A 9059-nucleotide genomic window follows, 5' to 3' on the forward strand; every position below is an offset into this window, starting at 1 on the left:
TGCTGAAACACAAAAATGTTCACCAACTATCTACTTAACAATATCTTTCTTTTTAGGGTTCTTTCCCTCTCCCCACCTGAAAGCTAGTGCAAAAGAATGGGATGCTATTAATTTCTGACTAAATAATAATTCTTTTTCTGTAATACTGGGAATGGTCTGAAGGGAGCAGCAGATACCCTCTGAAGTATGTTTGTAACACTGATACTCGACTGCCATTGAAGAGCACCTCTCTGAATTACTAGTCTGTGCTGCTAATGATTTTCAATGTTTCCTTTTGGAAGAACTCTGAATGTATTTTTCAAAAAAACTTGAAAGAAAGCCCCCAAAGAGTTGTTGTCTCTGCTTAAGAAAACAAGCTCTTCTAAATCACATTTGAATGGATCTTTACCTGTTTCCACAATTCAAAAAATTAATATACTTGACTAATTTCACTGCTAATGGAGAGATTCCTATAATTTAATTCAACCTCCTGATCAAAGCACCACTAACTTAGAAGTTATATCACACTGATTAGAGCCTTGTCCAGTCAGGTTTTGAAAATTTTCAAAGGTGGAGGTTCTGCAATTTTTCTGGGCAACTTGTTAACAGAGCTTAACCATTCCCAGAACTGATATTTAACGTGAGCAGGCAAAAGGGTTATGCTTTTGTTTCGTTTTTGTGGTGGTTTGTTTGTTTGTTTGTTTCTTAAGCTGAGGGACTGCTTCTTAAATGGAAGTTACTTCTTGCCACAGGAAACATATTGGGAAGGTGAGCTTAGCAATATACCAGTCCTCCACTATTTCTTCAGAAGAAAACATGGCAGAAGAAAATGATATAATCAGTTTTACCTTACTCGGAAGATTTCGGGTATATGTGAAATACTCAGGTTGCTCTGGCAGCTGAGAACAAGGAAGCTTCAGTAAGCCCTAGAACTAAGATGATAAAACCAAAAATTTATTACAAATAGTTATATATCCTTGCTGAAAATTAATATAGAAAAGCATATTGAATATAGTTTGTAACCTATGTAGTTAAAGTATTCCTTTTTGTTACCTTTGAAGTTCAGTCGTTGGATTCTCTGTAATTTAATATCTTTACCAATATCCAGTCGAGCAACTTTCACAGAGTACAGGCAATTAAATTTATTTTTCATTATGCAATTCCAACATTTGTAGAAATTATGCTCCTTGAGAGATAATAAAATTGACATTCTTTGTACTGTTATTCAAAGTAAGCCAACATTGTGTACATATTTATAAATTACAATCCAGAACTAACGCATTCCATTTAGATTTTAAAATCTCTAGCAAGTGCCTCACACACTTGGCCTTCTTGCCCTGTAATCACTGCTTTACTCTAGGAATCAAATAAGAATGACCCACTTTTTTGCCTAATAAATTCATTGTGGACTGTAAGCATATTTAGATGTTAATGCCTAGATTGTTTAAAGACAAAATAAATCAACATAACTACTCCTGTCATGTTAAGAAAACCTATGAATAAAAGCACAGCTAAATTAAATCTTTTAAATTTAGGCAGACTTTTATATAGAAGGGCAACGAAGCTGGTGAAGGGCCTGGAGCACAAGTCTTATGAGGAGCGGCTGAGGGAAGTGGGGTTGTTTAGCCTGGAGAAGAGGAGGCTGAGGGGAGCCCTCATCGCGCTCTACAACTACCTGGAAGGAGGTTGTAGCGAGGTGGGTGTTGGTCTCTTCTCCCAAGTAACTAGCGATAGGACGAGAGGAAATGGCCTCAAGTTGCGCCAAGGGAGGTTTAGACTGGACATTAGGAAAAATTTCTTTACTGAAAGAGTGGTCAGGCCTTGGAACAGGCTGCCCAGGGAAGTGGTGGAGTCACCATGCCTGGAAGTATTTAAAAGACGTGTAGATGAGGCGCTTAGGGACATGGTTTAGTGGGCATGGTGGTGTTGGGTTGACGGTTGGACTCGATGATCTTAGAGGTCTTTCCCAACCTTAATGATTCTATGATTCTATATTTGTGCACATGTACATACTGCACTATATATGAAAAGTAGGATAAGCTTGAGCATGATTTTATATCTGGTCTCAAAGGCTGGCTGGACTACCTTTTCATAGCTTTTTCATAGCTTTTCTTCGTTTCTGAAAAACTATGCCAGTTTGCACACCTGAGATGATGTCTGCAGTGCTACCAAAATTTTTCCCACATTCACAAATGCCCAAGACTGTCTTGGAACAATTGCAGCAAAAAAGAAGAGCTAGCGAAACCTTGAGAGAACTATCTCACTGTCGTGGTTTAACCCCAGCCGGCAAATAAGCCCCACCGAGCCGCTCGCTCACTCCCCCCACAGCAGGATGGGGGAAGGAATCGGAAGGGAAAAAGTGAGAAAGCTCATGGGTTGAGATAAAGACAGCTTAATAGGTAAAGGAAAAGCCGTGCACACAAGCAAAGTAGAACAAGGAATTCATTCACTACCTCCCATCAGCAGGCAGGGGGTCAGCCATCTCCAGGAAAGCAAGGCTCCATCACGCCTAATGGTTACCTGGGAAGACAAACGTCACTCCAAACATCCCCCCTTCCTTCTTCCTCCCCCAGCTTTATATGCTGAGCATGACATCATATGGTATGGAATATCCCTTTGGTCAGTTGGGGTCAGCTGTCCCGGCCGTGTCTCCTCCCAGCTTCTTGTGCACCCCCAGCCTACTCGCTGGTGGGGTGGGGTGAGAAGCAGAAGAGGCCTTGACCCTGTGTAAGCACTGCTCAGCAGTGACTAAAACATCCCTGTGTTATCAACACTGTTTTCAGCACAAATCCAAAACATAGCCCCGTACTAGCTACTACGGAAAAAATGAACTCTACCCGAGCCAAAACCAGCACACTCGCATTAGAATTTCTCGCTCTTTCCAAGACTTCCTGAAATCAGGTCTATCTAACTAAAAATGTTTTTTTGAAAGAATTTTAAAATGTTCAGGTTTTTTTTCGAAGGAAAATAAAAAAAAAAATCAACAAAACAAAACAACATTCAGTTGAACAAAAAATTCCCGTTGAAAAACTGAAATGCAATTCCTGTCTTCAAAACAGATGTACAAAAGCATATAAATGCTCAGCCAGCGTATTTAACAAAGATTAACAAAACCCAGGTTATCAGAAAAAAACGTCCTCTTAGTAAATGTACGATAAATAACAGCTCAGCAATCCTGACAACTATTACTGCACCTCCCCGCTCTCCATAAACCTGTTAAAAAGAGCAGGTGGTCATTAATAATCGGCAGTCCTTGCAGGCCTGTTCAAGTGTTCAGCCACCTCTTCTTGTGACATGGCCACTGGGGCCACCACTAGATGGATGAGGAGGCTGGTGTGCTGGCCCTTCCTTGCTCGTCCTTGTCATAGTAATGGCTGTCCCCTTATGCCATCCCTGCAGTGCTTCCTGGATTGAAGGAACCTGGTGCTGATTTGATCAGATTTTACATGCAACCTTTTTCTCCTCAGGGGAGACATCCACAACAGATTTTACTCCTCAATAGGATTAAATTCCCTAAACAATTTTTACTCCCTGCTATACACGCATACACATGTACGCACACACATGTACGCACACACAGAATTTTATTACCCAGGCCCAATTCACATCCTGTCACCTCATGGTGACCTCTTACCAGGAAATGTTTATCATAATTCCTGTTCTTTTTCTATATACAATAATTAATTACTCTTAATTATTTATATACATGAACAAATTTTAACCGAGGTCATAAAATTAATAAAAAGAACTTGGGACTACTATTATCACTCATATTCTACCAAGTTGCTATTTTCCCTTTTCAACAGGGTTCCGCATCATAAAACTTAAATCCTCCAGGTTTACATTTACTTCCAATTCACTTAGATTTTAAATCTACCAGTCAAATCTTGTTACATCACACTCCTACATTGCATGTGCTGTATGTACATAAAATTAAATTTTACAGCATAATTAATTCTTGAAATTAATGCAGTGTGTGCAAATTAGTTGTTGGTAGTTAGTGGTGTATATTTTCTTTTTTTAAACTTCCTGCCCTTTTTGAATATTAAGTAATATTACAGTGCATTACTTGAAGCTTTTTAACTTTCATTTATATCCATTTACAATCATATCATTTTTAGCGATAAGGTTGGATTAAGTCACTTTTGGGAATGTGTTAACCTTTTGTTCAGGAGAGATGAGACATTGCTTGCACATGCTCTACAAATATGCACTGGGTTTTCTTATGTTAATCAGGCACATTTTAATCTTATATAAAAACTTCAGTGTGGGTGTATAGATACAACTAAGATGCTTACATTTAATACTGCTCAAACAAGTAGTGGTGATGACTCATAAGTTCTACATAGAAAGGCAATGGGATTAATCCTCTCAAACCGTGTGTCCCTAGTGTACTTCCAGGAGGGAGAATTGTGTTTGGATGAATGCGATGATTAGAGAAAGGCACTGCATTGAGATATGTGGGGGCTGAAGTCTCAAGACAAATAATAAGGGTGTTATATGCAGCCAGTTACAAAAAGTTCCCCAGGAAATACTACACACTGGTTCTGACTGAACTCTGTTACTCTCAAAAAGAGTACCTTTGAACCTTTTCTCCTCTCATGCCCTTAAACCTACTTCAGCTGGTAACTGTTCCTCTTCTGAGCCTACGCGTCTCATTCTGGTCACTAAAATATTAGTAACATATTTACCATTTTCTAGACCATGTTGAGAATATTGCCTCCGGTTTTGGGCCCCTCCATACAAGAAAGACGCCAATGGTCAAGTTGGTCAGGGGCTGGAGCCCTGTGAGGAGAGGCTGAGGGAAGGGGGCTTGCTCATCCTGGGGAGGGGATGGATTCGGGCACCTACCAGCAACCTCCCAGTGCCTGTGAGGAGGTTATGGAGGAGATGGAGCCAGGCCTTTCATGCTGGTGTATGGCAGGAGGGTGAGAGGCAGTGGGCGTAAACTGAGACAAGAGATGCTCAGGCTGGACAAAACCCTGACCAGCCCAGGAGGCTTTCTGCCCAATGCTTTCCAAATCCAATACCATAATCCCATAATGATAGGGTATCTTCTAGAACAAGGAACTCTGATTTGAAAATCCCACTTTCAAATAATAACTGAATCTTTTTCTTCACATGCAAGTATTTTAGGATGAAATTTTAAACAACTTTTCTGCCACACCATGCAAGTTTTCAAAGATTCATAAAAAGAACAAATATTATTAGCTCAGAAAACATCTAGAATTATTTCTTTTTCTCTCCTTCAAAATATATTTGTCTAGCCACTTAAGACTTCCACTACCAGATGAATGATTCCTGTGTAAAAAGACAATTTGTGAAAGGGTTTAATGATTTTTCCACATGGAAACCTCTCTGTAAACAGAGAATTTTACACGCACTGCACTGTTCTATTTTATACAACTCCAGCTGACCTGAAGTTTATACAACTCTTGTAATCCAAGAATGCGCTAGTAGATCATATGTTTTCTCAGCCATTAATGCTTGTAGCATCTGAACAAAGTCAGGCTTCTTTTAATCCCAGACTTCTTTCCTATAGTGGTATTACATTCCATTAAAAAAAAAAAAAAAAGTAGTGAATAAAGCATTCGTTTTTTATAAGAATGGGGTCTTATACAAAAAGGCTGTGCAGACTAAGACAAATTCCAGTATACTGTATTATTGTATTTTAGAAACAGTGGTCAAGACTTTGCTATTATAATACAACAGCAAACCTTTGCTTATAATATGATGAAACCATGACTAAGGGAGTTTACTTTTGTATAACTGAAGATGGAATTTGGGCTATATGCATAAATGAAAAAGATTATCAGATTACAGCATTTGGCAGAGAAAGGAGGAGAGAGTAAGCAGTGAGTCTAAACAACATTTTCATCACTTTTATTCTACCATCATCCCCCAAACTTAGCCACAAACTATTCTGATTTTGAATTATACTTTGCTGTAATGGCTTGCTAGTGAGTATTCCACAGCAAATGAATTATGCTCACTCTCTTATCTTTCAGCTCTGCAAATTTACCAGTTATATTGCTTTTTACAAAAGTTAGTCCCCTCTTCCCCAGCACCCTTTACCAAGATTCCTTAGATTTTTCCTTTCTCCCTGATCAAGGATAGGTTAAAAGTTAGGCCCTCTATCAGTACCATTTTAAGATGTAAGTGTAAAGAAAGATTCTCAATTTATAGCAATGAAATTCACATAATATCCAAGTAAGGCAAAGAAGTTACCCTGAAGTAGCACTGGAAAGCACTGTCCCCAACTGAACAGGGAATATCAACACATGCTGACAAATCTTAGATAGCTACAGTGGGCTCGTCATCAGAAATGAGGATAAGCACATGGCCCCCTTATGTTTAAGTGATTTGGTGGTGCTGTATAAATATCTCTTATCAGAACAAGATTGCTAGCATTCTCTTCTATGTGGGAGAGTTCATTTTCATAATCAATTTATCAGATGTAAAACTGTAAAGGAAGACTCTGCAAGACAAGCTGAACTGTATGAGCTCAAAATGGGACTTAAAAATTGATTACATTCCGTAAAGCCCAGCAAATCTTGGGCCTTCTATCCATTCAAACCTTTCATCTTTTTATTACCCTCCACATCATAGCTCTGGACTTTAAACTTCAGCTCCTCAGCTTTACCAGTGATTTTGTTACACACAATTGACTTCTCAGCTGAAACATTCTTAATAGTACCACTAATTGTTTTTTTCTCTTTCCATTCCAAAAAGTAAAAGTCTCTGGTCTCAAAAGCCTTTGAAAATAACTCTTAATTCTATACTTTTTCTTTCTCTGTTTTTCAGTGCTAAAAAAGGAAAAGTTTCAAAAAAACCAAAAAATCAGTCTAAGCTGCTACTGTTGCTGGAGGGCTAAGCAAAGACCTATGCAGCTAATTGATGAAAACATTCAAATGTGCTGATTTCCCTCACCTTATTAATTACAACTGGAAAAAAAATTTCAGACTTCATGGACTGCTGGAGCAAAATTTTAAAAGCAACTAACTGATTTAGGAGTTTATGTCATTCAATAGGACAGGACCTCCTTCCAGATAAAGTAAAGAATACTTACATACCTGTACGAAGTCTTATTTCCAGAAGTGGCTACTTGTGCTCCCACTGAAGTTTACAGTTGTTGCAGTGTGCTCAGCTCCTCTGAAGCCGAGGACATGTTTAAGTTTGCTTTGCTTCTTTCTTTTTTTTTTTCTTTTTTTTTTTAAATCAGTTGTAAAACCTGCACAGCTGAAGACAGATTTGATTAGTAATAATGAAATAGAATATTTAGAATGGGTTAATGTAGTCCAAAAAGCCATATAGTAAATAAAAATACTTTCTGTATTAACCCTTCGTATTTGCAGAAAGGAATTAAGGTAAATGAATCAGTGATAACTGATTCTGAGAGAAAAGGTCAATGTGATGTTGAACTAACTTGCTTTTAACATATTTTGGTCAGTCAGCACAAATAATTTTGAAACTGTGCTTTTAGATAGATTTGTTTGCTTCTGTCTTCGAAGATGGTGACCTCCAGGACCACAAGATTTATGTCCTCTGACTGCAAGCCAGATTCCTGTATCCTGTTTATTATTTAATATGTGCTCTGTAAAATAAGCACAATCCAAATGTTTTGCCACTCAATCGGGAGTCAAGCCCAAGCCCACATTTAGACAGAATTGAGATATTTGTTTTATCCAATGATTATTTAATGATCCTGAAACAGAACCAATGAAACCTTCTTCTATATGAACGCCCCAGCCACTCTTGTTATCATGCAGGAAACGAGGAGAGCCTCTCTCCCACAGCAAATTGGATAGCTAGTGATTGCTGCAATTTGGAAGGAAAACTATTTAAATCCTTTCTGGCAGAAGAAGAAGTTAAACCTGGATGGATCTCTTATTTCCTGGATGATGCTTTAACTCACACATTGCGAAAAGAAGGAAACCCTACCACCTCTTGTCATGATTGTTAAATGACTCCTGCTGTCTTTCTGATGAAAAGATTGCTGGTCTCTCACACTACAAGATCACAAACAGACAGAAAGGTGTCCCTGCAGGAAGAACTGGGTTTCGAACATACCCACATACCGCTTAGATCTCAGCAGCAATCACCAAGAATTTGGATGGTTCCCTGCTCCACTCCTCATGGGCTGCACTGTGAGCCTGGGGGGCAAACCCAGGCTCCCACTGTCCAGGAATTTGAGTCTCAGAGCCAGCCACCTCAATCTAACTCTTTTTTCTTAAAGCTGCTTCTCCCACCACGTGACTGCATGAAATCCAAGTTTCCAGTAAATCATAGGCAGGCTGTTTCCAGGAGCCACTTACTCCCCTGGACACGTCAGTAGTATGGGTAAGATAAATAAGGTCAAAATTCAGCAGAAGAAAATAATGAAATCTCAGCATATGATCTCATGACGTATTACAAAATCTCTGATACTTAGCAAGTTTTGATTACACAGTCTCACCCTGTTGATCTAGGCCTTTCCTTTGCCTTCTTTCTCATTGCCTCTCCCTGGCTGCTATTTACTTTCTTTGTATCACTGGCTGTAGCATGTGAATCTGTGAAGAAGTGAGCAACCCAATGCCCATTTTCTGCACTGCAGACTGTCAGCATCTCCAGCTTGCAGACTCAGTTGCAGTGAAACCAAGTACTTATGACAAATAGGACCAAATTAAGAAAAAAAGATTTGTCTTTTTTACTTCTTGTTGGTTTTTTACTTCCTTTTCTGCTTCTATTTTTATTTTCTGTGCTCTGCTTTCAAGTTCATTTCTTTCCTGCTTTATGTGCGTTTCCTCACCTTCCCTCCAAATTTACATTTATTTCCCTTCTCCTCCCTGCTCTCACATTCACATGTACTTACAGAAGCATTACAATATCACAGTATTGTTAAACTACAGAATTAGAAGTACAGTCTGGCTCCAGCTAACCTTGGTCCTTGCAAAACCATTTTACTTCCTGCAAACTACAACAATTGGAGATGCAGAAAACATTCAAGGACATCTCTGCAAGCCCCTCCTACAGTTTAACTGGACAGAGGCTCAGTTCCCCTAAATGCAGCACTAGCCTCTGCCTGCAGGGACAGCTACAGT

Source organism: Fulmarus glacialis, unplaced genomic scaffold (assembly GCF_000690835.1).
Source record: "Fulmarus glacialis isolate BGI_N327 unplaced genomic scaffold, ASM69083v1 scaffold37087, whole genome shotgun sequence".
Classification (NCBI taxonomy): domain Eukaryota; kingdom Metazoa; phylum Chordata; class Aves; order Procellariiformes; family Procellariidae; genus Fulmarus; species Fulmarus glacialis.